The sequence below is a fragment of the Choloepus didactylus genome, chromosome 9 (assembly GCF_015220235.1).
Source record: "Choloepus didactylus isolate mChoDid1 chromosome 9, mChoDid1.pri, whole genome shotgun sequence".
In the NCBI taxonomy this organism is placed as follows: Eukaryota; Metazoa; Chordata; class Mammalia; order Pilosa; family Megalonychidae; genus Choloepus; species Choloepus didactylus.
The window spans coordinates 27,726,891-27,739,784 of NC_051315.1; the positions used below are offsets into that span (position 1 = coordinate 27,726,891).

The following is a 12,894-nucleotide window of genomic DNA, read 5'->3' on the forward strand; positions in this document are numbered from 1 at the left end:
AAACAACACACTCCTAAACAATCAGTGGGTTAAAGAAGAAATAGAAAGAGAAATTGCTAAATATATAGAGACGAATGAAAATGAGAACACAACATACCAAAACCTATGGGATGCAGCAAAAGCAGTGCTAAGGGGGAAATTTATAGCACTAAACGCATATATTAAAAAGGAAGAAAGAGCCAAAATCAAAGAACTAATGGATCAACTGAAGAAGCTAGAAAATGAACAGCAAACCAATCCTAAACCAAGTAGAAGAAAAGAAATAACAAGGATTAAAGCAGAAATAAATGACATAGAGAACAAAAAAACAATAGAAAGGATAAATATCACCAAAAGTTGGTTCTTTGAGAAGATCAACAAGATTGACAAGCCCCTAGCTAGACTGACAAAATCAAAAAGAGAGAAGACCCATATAAACAAAATAATGAATGAAAAAGGTGACATAACTGCAGATCCTGAAGAAATTAAAAAAATTATAAGAGGATATTATGAACAACTGTATGGCAACAAACTGGATATTGTAGAAGAAATGGACAATTTCCTGGAAACATATGAACAACCTAGACTGACCAGAGAAGAAATAGAAGACCTCAACCAACCCATCACAAGCAAAGAGATCCAATCAGTCATCAAAAATCTTCCCACAAATAAATGCCCAGGGCCAGATGGCTTCACAGGGGAATTCTACCAAACTTTCCAGAAAGAACTGACACCAATCTTACTCAAACTCTTTCAAAACATTGAAGAAAATGGAACACTACCTAACTCATTTTATGAAGCTAACATCAATCTAATACCAAAACCAGGCAAAGATGCTACAAAAAAGGAAAACTACCGGCCAATCTCCCTAATGAATATAGATGCAAAAATCCTCAACAAAATACTTGCAAATCGAATCCAAAGACACATTAAAAAAATCATACACCATGACCAAGTGGGGTTCATTCCAGGCATGCAAGGATGGTTCAACATAAGAAAAACAATCAATGTATTACAACACATTAAAAACTCGAAAGGGAAAAATCAATTGATCATCTCAATAGATGCTGAAAAAGCATTTGACAAAATCCAACATCCCTTTTTGATAAAAACACTTCAAAAGGTAGGAATTGAAGGAAACTTCCTCAACATGATAAAGAGCATATATGAAAAACCCACAGCCAGCATAGTACTCAATGGTGAGAGACTGAAAGCCTTCCCTCTAAGATCAGGAACAAGACAAGGATGCCCGCTGTCACCACTGTTATTCAACATTGTGCTGGAAGTGCTAGCCAGGGCAATCCGGCAAGACAAAGAAATAAAAGGCATCCAAATTGGAAAAGAAGAAGTAAAACTGTCATTGTTTGCAGATGATATGATCTTATATCTAGAAAACCCTGAGAAATCAACGATACACCTACTAGAGCTAATAAACAAATTTAGCAAAGTAGCGGGATACAAGATTAATGCACATAAGTCAGTAATGTTTCTATATGCTAGAAATGAACAAACTGAAGAGACACTCAAGAAAAAGATACCATTTTCAATAGCAACTAAAAAAATCAAGTACCTAGGAATAAACTTAACCAAAGATGTAAAAGACCTATACAAAGAAAACTACATAACTCTACTAAAAGAAATAGAAGGGGACCTTAAAAGATGGAAAAATATTCCATGTTCATGGATAGGAAGGCTAAATGTCATTAAGATGTCAATTCTACCCAAACTCATCTACAGATTCAATGCAATCCCAATCAAAATTCCAACAACCTACTTTGCAGACTTGGAAAAGCTAGTTATCAAATTTATTTGGAAAGGGAAGATGCCTCGAATTGCTAAAGACACTCTAAAAAAGAAAAACGAAGTGGGAGGACTTACACTCCCTGACTTTGAAGCCTATTATAAAGCCACAGTTGCCAAAACAGCATGGTACTGGCACAAAGATAGACATATAGATCAATGGAATCGAATTGAGAATTCAGAGATAGACCCTCAGATCTATGGCCGACTGATCTTTGATAAGGCCCCCAAAGTCACCGAACTGAGCCATAATGGTCTTTTCAACAAATGGGGCTGGGAGAGTTGGATATCCATATCCAAAAGAATGAAAGAGGACCCCTACCTCACCCCCTACACAAAAATTAACTCAAAATGGACCAAAGATCTCAATATAAAAGAAAGTACCATAAAACTCCTAGAAGATAATGTAGGAAAACATCTTCAAGACCTTGTATTAGGAGGCCACTTCCTAGACTTTACACCGAAAGCACAAGCAACAAAAGAGAAAATAGATAAATGGGAACTCCTCAAGCTTAGATGTTTCTGCACCTCAAAGGAATTTCTCAAAAAGGTAAAGAGGCAGCCAACTCAATGGGAAAAAATTTTTGGAAACCATGTATCTGACAAAAGACTGATATCTTGCATATACAAAGAAATCCTACAACTCAATGACAATAGTACAGACAGCCCAATTATAAAATGGGCAAAAGATATGAAAAGACAGTTCTCTGAAGAGGAAATACAAATGGCCAAGAAACACATGAAAAAATGTTCAGCTTCACTAGCTATTAGAGAGATGCAAATTAAGACCACAATGAGATACCATCTAACACCGGTTAGAATGGCTGCCATTAAACAAACAGGAAACTACAAATGCTGGAGGGGATGTGGAGAAATTGGAACTCTTATTCATTGTTGGTGGGACTGTATAATGGTTCAGCCACTCTGGAAGTCAGTCTGGCAGTTCCTTAGAAAACTAGATATAGAGCTACCATTCGATCCAGCGATTGCACTTCTCGGTATATACCCGGAAGATCGGAAAGCAGTGACACGAACAGATATCTGCACGCCAATGTTCATAGCAGCATTATTCACAATTGCCAAGAGATGGAAACAACCCAAATGTCCTTCAACAGATGAGTGGATAAATAAAATGTGGTATATACACACGATGGAATACTACGCGGCAGTAAGAAGGAACGATCTGGTGAAACATATGACAACATGGATGAACCTTGAAGACATAATGCTGAGCGAAATAAGCCAGGCACAAAAAGAGAAATATTATATGCTACCACTAATGTGAACTTTGAAAAATGTAAAACAAATGGTTTATAATGTAGAATGTAGGGGAACTAGCAGTAGAGAGCAATTAAGGAAGGGGGAACAATAATCCAAGAAGAACAGATAAGCTATTTAACGTTCTGGGGATGCCCAGAAATGACTATGGTCTGTTAATTTCTGATGGATGTAGTAGGAACAAGTTCACTGAAATGTTGCTTTATTATGTAACTTTCTTGGGGTAAAGTAGGAACATGTTGGAAGTTAAGCAGTTATCTTAGGTTAATTGTCTTTTTCTTACTCCCTTGCTATGGTCTCTTTGAAATGTTCTTTTATTGTATGTTTGTTTTCTTTTTAACTTTTTTTTTTCATACAGTTGATTTGAAAAAAGAAGGGAAAGTTAAAAAAAAAAAAAAAAAGAAAAAAGACAAACAAGGAAAAAAAAAAAAAAAGATGTAGTGCCCCCTTGAGGAGCCTGTGGAGAATGCAGGGGTATTCGCCTACCCCACCTCCATGGTTGCTAACATGACCACAGACATAGGGGACTGGTGGTTTGATGGGTTGAGCCCTCTACCATAAGTTTTACCCTTGGGAAGACGGTTGCTGCAAAGGAGAGGCTAGGCCTCCCTGTATTTGTGCCTAAGAGTCTCCTCCTGAATGCCTCTTTGTTGCTCAGATGTGGCCCTCTCTCTCTGGCTAAGCCAACTTGAAAGGTGAAATCACTGCCCTCCCCCCTACGTGGGATCAGACACCCAGGGAAGTGAATCGCGCTGGCAACGTGGAATATGACTCCCGGGGAGGAATGTAGACCCGGCATCGTGGGATGGAGAACATCTTCTTGACCAAAAGGGGGATGTGAAAGGAAATGAAATAAGCTTCAGTGGCAGAGAGATTCCAAAACGAGCCGAGAGATCACTCTGGTGGACACTCTTACGCACACTTTAGACAACCTTTTTTAGGTTCTAAAGAATTGGGGTAGCTGGTGGTGGATACCTGAAACTATTAAACTACAACCCAGAACCCATGAATCTCGAAGACAGTTGTATAAAAATGTAGCTTATGAGGGGTGACAGTGGGATTGGGAATGCCATAAGGACCAAACTCCACTTTGTCTAGTTTATGGATGGATGTGTAGAAAAGTAGGGGAAGCAAACAAACAGACAAAGGTACCTAGTGTTCTTTTTTACTTCAATTGCTCTTTTTCACTCTAATTATTATTCTTGTTATTTTTGTGTGTGTGCTAATGAAGGTGTCAGGGATTGATTTAGGTGATGAATGTACAACTATGTAACGGTACTGTAAACAATCGAAAGTACAATTTGTTTTGTATGAAAAAAAAAAAATATATGGAGGCTAAGGGGTAACTATTCCTTAAATAAGAACTCCAATTAATAAATGTAGAAGGAATGAGGAAAATAGCAAATTATCATTTGAACACCATAGTAATACTTGCTGCAAGATCAGTTGCATGGATGAGTGGTAAAATTAGTGGAAGGTAAATTTAAGGAGAAATAGGGTATTTGCGTAGTCTAGAAATAACTCCCCCAAGATAAATATTTATTAATTACAAAAGGAAAAATAGTAAATGGACACTTGAGAAAACAGACAGACACCATGTTAACCAAGTGATGTCACAGGTTGTAACATCACCAGTAGCAAGAGATATTGACATCACAAATTTCCAGATACAATACACTGAGAAGGTATGGTAATTGCCTCTGTGGTATTCTTCCCAAAATACCTCAATGTTATCATGAGAAAACATCAGACAAACCAATAGTGATATACATGCTACAAGGTACCTGACCAATAATCTTCAAAAGTGTCAAGTCATGAAACACAAGGAAAGACCAAGGAATTTTTGGAGAAGTCTAAGGAGACATGACAACTAAATGCAATGTGGAATTCTGGACTGGATCCTGGAACAGAAAAAGGACATTAGTGGGAAAGGTGGTGAAGTCTAAATAAAGTCTGTTGTTTTGATAATAACATTGTTTCAATATTAAGTTCTTAGTTTTGATAATCACTGTAGTTATGTAAAATGTTAACTAAGAGAATCCTTGGTGAAGGGCATATGGGACACCTGTATAATATTTTTGCAACTCCTCTGTAAGTCTAAAATGACCTCAAAAAGTTATAAAAATACAACTATAAAATATTTGTATGGCTTTTGAATTTTAAATACTGTATTTTAACAACTGTATGAACTGGATGGTAATTCAGCCTCTCTGATTCTCCACTTCTTCTTTGTGAAATATGGATTAAATTGGATGAGGTTGCACTCTTTATAAACTACCTCTTGAAACTGAAAAACAAATATCTTCCAAAAGCAATAATTTCTTTGGATATTTTAGTTGATTCCTTAAAATATCTTTTAAACAAGTTCTGTGAATTAAGCAGAAAATCATGTGAATACTATATTTTGTTTCATTTTTTCCAAACCAGGGAGACTTGCTGGCAATGCAAAAAGCATATTAAAAAAATAAATTTGAGAGTAGAGAAAGGGGCATTGTTAGATAATTCTGAAATGTCACATTTCTTTTTTTTTTTTCTTTTCTGTATTAGACAACACTGTGTCTCTTCCAACAATTATGAGATATCATTCATAATCGGAGCTATCTCCCTGTCACTCAGTTCAATTGAAATTAAAATAATCCTGGAGCTTATACATTCCCAAGTGTATGGGATAAAGACTTGGAGAATAGTCTATGAAAATCACCATTGTTAGTTTAGTTGTTTTGCTATATGAAGAGCTGCTCCCTTCGTATCTACTGGGCATTGCTACATTTGCTGACTGCAGTGAGCACCTTGACATTGGTCTTCTCCACTGACCACAGCTTTTGCCACACTGTAGCCAAGCTAAGCTATTCGAAGCTAATATTGATTGAAATAATTATACTATCAAACTGTGGCTTAAAAAAATAAACAAACAAACAAAACCAAGATAACACTAAAATACTAGGCAAAGATAGGATATAAGATGGGAGTAAGTTAAAGTTAAAGCCATCTAAGGCTATTATTTTTCTTGAAAAAAAAGGTAAACTATAATAATTTATTTTAGACATTGCCAGATTAGATATGCATGGTAAAATATCTAGAGCAGCACTTAAAACAATTAACATAGAAATTACAATAGCAGTTTGGTGGGGAGAGGCCCAAAATACAATGAGAAAAAAAAAATACACATAGTAATATATTCGAGAGATGAATGGGAAAAAAATAGAACAGAAAAAGGATAAAGCCCGTAAAATAAAATAGTATAAATAAATCCAAATATATGACACCAAGGTAATAGGAAAGGGAAATCTTTTCAACAAATGATGCTAATACAACTGGAAATCCACACGGGAAAAAAAATGGATCTCAATCCCTACCTTACCCTATACACAAACATCAATTTGTGATAAACACAAATATAAACGTTGAAATTATAAAGCTACTGGGAGAAAACATGAGAGGATATCTTTGCCAAATTGTAGTAGGCAGAAATTTCCTCAACAGGACACAGATGCACTAAAGATAAAGGATACATAGGATGAATTAGACTTCACCAAAATTAAAGATTTATGCTCATCAAAAGTCACTGTTAAGGAATAATTCCAAGTAGTTTATGTAGCTAGTCTGACCTCAAGGAGATGGAATTTAATTCCCCACTCCATAGTGTGGGTTGCAAATACGGGCTTCCCTCCAAAGACAGGGTATGAAAAGGAGGAAAATAAAAAAGTAATTTTACAGTTGAGAACCTGACAAATACTGCTTCAGCCAGGGGCTCAAGCTTAAAGTCATTGGTGATGCCACATTGACAACATTTACCCCAATCCCTTAGCCTCAGTCTAATTATGACAAAAATATCTGACCAACTTTAATTGAGGGACAGTCTGCAAAATACTTTACCTCAAAACTCCTCAAAACTCTCAAGGCCATCCAGAAGTCTGAGAAACAAGCACAGTTCAGAGGAGATAAAAGAGACTTGACAACTAAATAAAATATGGAATCTGGATGCAATGCTGGGACAGAAAGAATATTAGGCACAAACTAAGGAAATATGAATAAAATAGTTAATAATAATGAATCAATACTGTACATTGGTTTTGACAACTAATGTATATGTGGATAATCTGACAAAAGGGAAGGATTGGCTGATAAAGTTGAAGTCAGGGGAACCATTTTTTTTTTCTTTTAAAGTAGCCACGGCACTTGAGAATTCTTAATATACAACAGAGGGACTACTGCTCTTCTTCAGGGGCAGTGTCTGTGAGTTTAGAAAAGTAAATGTCAAGATGTTTAGAGAAAAGGAAGGTGTACCCCTGGGCAGAGGCTTTATAAGGGACTAAGGCAAAGGGAACTGTGTGACACTCTAAGGACAAAAAAATAAAAATAAAAAGCAGGTGATGCAATCACAAGTGATCACAGTAAAAAGAGGAGGGAGCTATAGCTTGAGAAATCACTTTGACCATAGAAAGGGCTTTCCAGTGAGCTATGAGTCAAAAAGAAAGAATATCAAATAGCAAGAGAAAAATACAAAATTGTGTCATAGAACTGTAAATTAGACCAGGCAAAGAGGGTTAATCTCAGAATAAACTGTGACAAAAACTAGGGAGAACAATAAAAAAGCTTTTAAAGCTATGTTTAGAATAAGACGAACAACAAAGGAATAGATCCAGAGCTTGAGGTACAGTGCTAAAAGCCAATAGTACTCAAGCAGAGGGACAGAACTTCTATTTTGTTCCTATTTTTCCTTTTTCAAGGAGAATGATCTTTAAAATGGCAAGTTCCCAATAACTGCAGAAGTTGTGAAGAATGTTTGAAGTTTCCAGAAGCAAAGTTGGGGAAGGAACCAGGATCCTGCAGATGGATGAATTCTTCAGTTTTCAAAAAGGTAAACACTAAAATTATATCAGTATATTAGATACAAACTCCCCAAAATGTCTAGTACAGATTATAAAACAGATGGTCTGTGAAGATTCACGAAAGGAAGCATATAACATTTGGGCTCAGCATGATTTCGGTAAATGAAACATGACAAACTAAATTTATTTGCTTTTCTGATATGGCTATCAGACCACTAGATGGAAAAAATACCCCAGACACAATGCATCTGGATTTTAGAAAAGCATCTGACAAGTTTCTCAGCTGGTCTTTGTATACAGGCCAGAGCAGTGTGGGACAGCTGATGGTGAACTAGATGGACATGGGCCTACTTGAGTGCCTTGTAGCCTGGGTGGTGATTTATTAATCAGTGGTGGGCAGGTGGAAAATATCTAGCACCATGTGCAAGGCTCTGTGTGGCCTTGTTTTGTTCACCCTATTTATCAATCTGTTTGAACTTTCAGTGCAGCTGTTTGTGTTTTAAAGCAGAAGAGAAATTCACTAGCATTTTTTCAGCAGCCACTCTATGTGTGTCATAATGCATACATTATCTAAATTTATCCTTATAACATCCCTATAAGGAATGAGGCATTATCCCTATTTTACCAAGAGATAATGGAACTAAGAGAGCTGAAATACTTGGGCCATAGATAGCAAGCAGCAGAACATGGAAATAGGTGTGCATAATTTCAAGGTTTATGGTCTTTCCTCTATATTATGCTATCTCAAAATAAAGATCAACTGCAGAATGTGATTATCATAAAAGTTATTGCTGACTTCTGCTACATTAATAGGTATTTAGTGACCAGATTAATGGAGGCAGTTATTCTACTGTGCTCTGCAGTGGTCTGGCTATAACTGGAGTTATGTGCAGGTCTGTGCTACATATTAACAGAAAGACAGATAAAATGCAGGGCTGAGAAAAGAGCAATCGGGGTTTGGAAACCACTTATATGACTAGTTATCTGACCAATGGAAGACATTTAAAGTTATGTTTGTTGTTTAAAAAAACAAAAACAAAAACTAGAAGGTCTGTGAGGGAGAAGAAATATCTCATAGAGTTTACATGGTCAGATACAGTAGTGGTTACAAGAAGGGGTCGTTATATTATAAAAGCACTTTGTAAATAACAGGCCATTACAAAGAAGAGAATGGTCTACCTTGCAAAGCTGCAGACTTCCTATCACTAGGAAAGCAATTAGCACAACCGTTGTAGTGGGGACTTTGGCATTGAATATGAAGTTTGGCCAGGCAATTCCTAGCAACTCCAAATTCCTATGCATCTCTGTCCCTAACTGCCCTATACTATCTCATCCTCTCAGGCTTTTAAATCTATTGCAGAACATGCTACAAGGGGCATTGTTTATTTACAGCATTGTTTATGCATTATGTAATTTATTATGAGTATATTGAAATGGCCAACTCATTTTATATTTGCAGATAGGGCTAGTGTTCTATTACTGTGCCAAATCTACCCCATCACCATATTCCCAACCTTACTCCATCACAAACCATACAAATATACCCTCATTCTAACTGTCCTCTTCACCTTCCCAATCCTACTTATCTGTCCAAACTTCATACTTTTTTTTCCGAAACCTCTCCAGCCTAAAATGACCTTACCATGCTAAAATCCTATACTTGTACCTGTATTAGGTTCCATATCTAGTGAGCTGCCATATTATATGTTCTTTGATAAAACTTTTGGCTACTTGAGGACAAGGTTAATGGCCTAAACTCTTGTTGTATCTTAAAATAACTCTATTTTATCCATTAATCACAATAGGTAGGGTCTAAATGCTTTCAAGAGCTTAAAAATATTTAGAAGTTAAAAAAAGGCTCCAAACTATGAAGAGAAAACTGCACATTAAAACATAATAAATGTTTAATGAATGATCATCAAACATAATATATTAACAAATGAGTTTTATCCCATATAACTCTTTGTAAATTTATTTAGTATGATATATGGGTGTTTATGTTTCATATAATGTGAATTGAAAGGGATGTTAAAAAGGAGGGTCAAGTGATCTAGGTTAGGTGCATGGCAGTTGCTTAATTCTTTCTCAATTAAATTTGTTAAATTTAATGCCATATAAGTTCAAGGCTTACTCTAAAGCTACATTAATCAAGACAGTGTGATATGGATGAGGAGAAAAACATATAAATAAGTGGAACTGAACAGAGAGTTCAGGAATAGATTCCCACATATGTGGCCAAGTGATTTTTGAGGAAGATGCAAAAGTAATTCATTAGGGAAAGGAAAGACTTTTCAACAAATTGTGCTGGAATAATATATTAAAATGACAAAAATGAACATTAGCCCTTACCTAACATCTTTCTCATACACACAAACGAATAACTAAAAATGGGTCATAGAAGAGGGCAGCTCTGGAACTCGGATCCAAGTGTGAGTGAGGGGCACGGAGCCGAGGTGAGCGGAGACAGCCATCCTGCCGCGAATGGCACGCTCAAGCTGGAAGCCCCGCGCTGCCTGCGATTTATCCCTGAGGAATGCAAAGACTGAGCCATGAATGGGGAGACCCAGGCTGCAGTGCGATCTCACCACCCCCAACCACTGACCCCTCAGGGAGAGACACTTTGAAAGGGAGGATGAGAATAATCCAGAATACCGTTGAGAGAGGAAAATGGCACCAGACTTTCGCCAGGATTTCAATATGGGAGCAGAAGAAAGGGTGTCCATGATTCTGCAAAGTAAGAGAAGGAGCCTTTTCTGTGACCGACTGTTGCCTTCCCTTTGCCGATACTTAAGATCATGTGTTCTGTTGCGAGTGGCATAATCAGGTTATCCTAACACAAGAAATCAGTGATATAGTTGGCACTGGGTTTGTTGGTGGATTCAGGCTTTCTGTGAAGAATTGGGGTCAATGATACAGAAACAATTCAAGAAAGGGAAGAATCCCACAGGCCTATTGGCATTACAGCAGATTGCAGATTTTTATGGCTACATATGTTTGTAATGTCTACCCAGCAGCACTACAAAGAGGGATGGCTGCCTTACACCTCAGTCTTGGTATGGTGACTCCTCTGAATGACTTTAGAGGATCTGATTCAATTGTATATGATAAAGGGGAAAATTATTGCAATATAAATTAGCAGCCTTTTACAGATTAGCGGATCTTTTTGGGTGGTTTTAGCTTATTTATAATTATATCACAAGCCAAGTGAACTCTGAGCAGGGGCACTTGCTCATTGTACACTTTGGACTTCATAGTGAAGTGACTGCATCCAGTTTGGTTAAAATCAACTTGCAAGGAGATGTTGTAGATCATGGAAGTACAAGTCTAGGAGTAAATCAATCTGGCTTCATGTTGCATTCTGCAATCTGTGCTGCCTGACCGGATATTAAATGTATTCTTCATACTCACAGGCCAGCAGGCACAGTGGTTTCTGCAGTAAAGTGTGGCCTCTTGCCCATCTCACAGGAGGCATTTTCCCTGGGAGAACTGGCTTATCATGACTATCATAGGATTCCAATCGATGAAGAGGACAAAGTTTTGATTCAGAAAAATTTGGGACCTAAAAGCAAACGTCCTATTCTCCAAAATCATGGACTCCTATCAGTTGGTGAGACTGTTGAGGAGGCTTTCTATTATATCTATAACCTTGTGTTGTGTGTGAGATCCAGTTTCACACTCTGGCCAGAGTGGGAGGGCCAGACAACTTAGTCCTGCTGGATCCCAGCAAGTACAAAGCCAAGTCCCATGTCCTGGAGTCTCCAGCAGGGGAAGGGACCAGATTGTCTCCCAAGAGGCAGATTGGGGAGCAGGAGTTTGAAATCCTCATGCAGATGCTTGACAGTCTGGGTTACGGAACTGGCCTCCCTTATCAATACCCTGCTCTGGAGGAGAAATCTAAAAAGTACAGCGATGTGGAGGCTTCTGCTAGTGTTACCGGATACTTGCTCCAGTCTCAGACACAGTTTTCAGAAGCAGCAGCCAGAGAGCTGGCTGAGGCAGCGATGCCTCTGAGGAAGGACAGGACGGAAGTAGTCCCGCGGCGAAGACTAAGTGGAAACTGGTGAAGCACCGTGAGCCCCAACCCCTTCAACACGTTCTTGGTGAGCTCAAGAAGTACCACAGGGAGGTGAAGCAGAAGCAGAGGGGCCCCAAAGAACATCTGGATGAGACCAGAGCACAGAAAGAAAAGAATCCCCCAGACAAACCCACAGTTCCCCTCAATCCTGTCAGCACCCCGGTCAAGCCTGAGGAAGACTGCAGCAGAAGCAGACATCCTGAGATGATAGTGACATTGCCACCTGCAAGCCAACTTTCCCCAACCTCTCCCCAGACAACCTTCAGAAGTGCTTGGCTTCTGGACATCAAAGAAGAATGAAGAAGCCCATGGTTCTCAAAGCCCTATTCTGCCCCTCGCTGCAGCCAACCCCAAGCCAGCCCCAGCCCAGGAAGCTGAAGAAGTCACCTTCCCAGCTGCCAAGGAGGGGGCAGCAGTGGACCCTGGCAATGATGGGTCTCCAGGCAAGTTCCCCTTCCAAAAAGAAGAAGTTCTGCATCCCTTTCTTTCTGAAGAAGAACAAGAAGAATGACTCCTGAAGGCCCACCCTGCACACACACTTTCATACCTAAACCTGTCCCCTGCCACCACCAGAGTGTCCCAATTCTGTCTCATGTCCAATCTTCTTATATAATGGAATGCAGAAAGCTAGTCCTTCCATTGTAGCTTGCACTCACCTCTAGGGTATGACTGAGTCCTTCTGCAGACTGGTGTTCACCCAGTGTGTGTGCGTGTGGCCGTTCTGCCCACTCTGTCAGCTGGCTGTCAGCCTCTACCTCCATCTATCTCCTCCTATCTTGCCCCTCTCACAGCCTTCTCTTTGTAGAGGCATTCTCCCCCAACAGTGGGCTCTGAGTCATGGTCATGGCTAGAAGGTAGTGGAGGTTTCTGACCACTGTGGTTGCAGGGTTCACCCTCTTGAGACTTTACCTTCTGTCTCACTCTCTTTCC

The 12,894-nt window shown here is 38.7% G+C and overlaps 1 pseudogene; it reads left to right on the forward strand.

The window, feature by feature from the left end:
- The first annotated feature begins 10,438 nt into the window (after window positions 1-10,438).
- Window positions 10,439-12,482, forward strand: LOC119544553 (annotated as a pseudogene).
- Window positions 12,483-12,894: the final 412 nt, after the last annotated feature.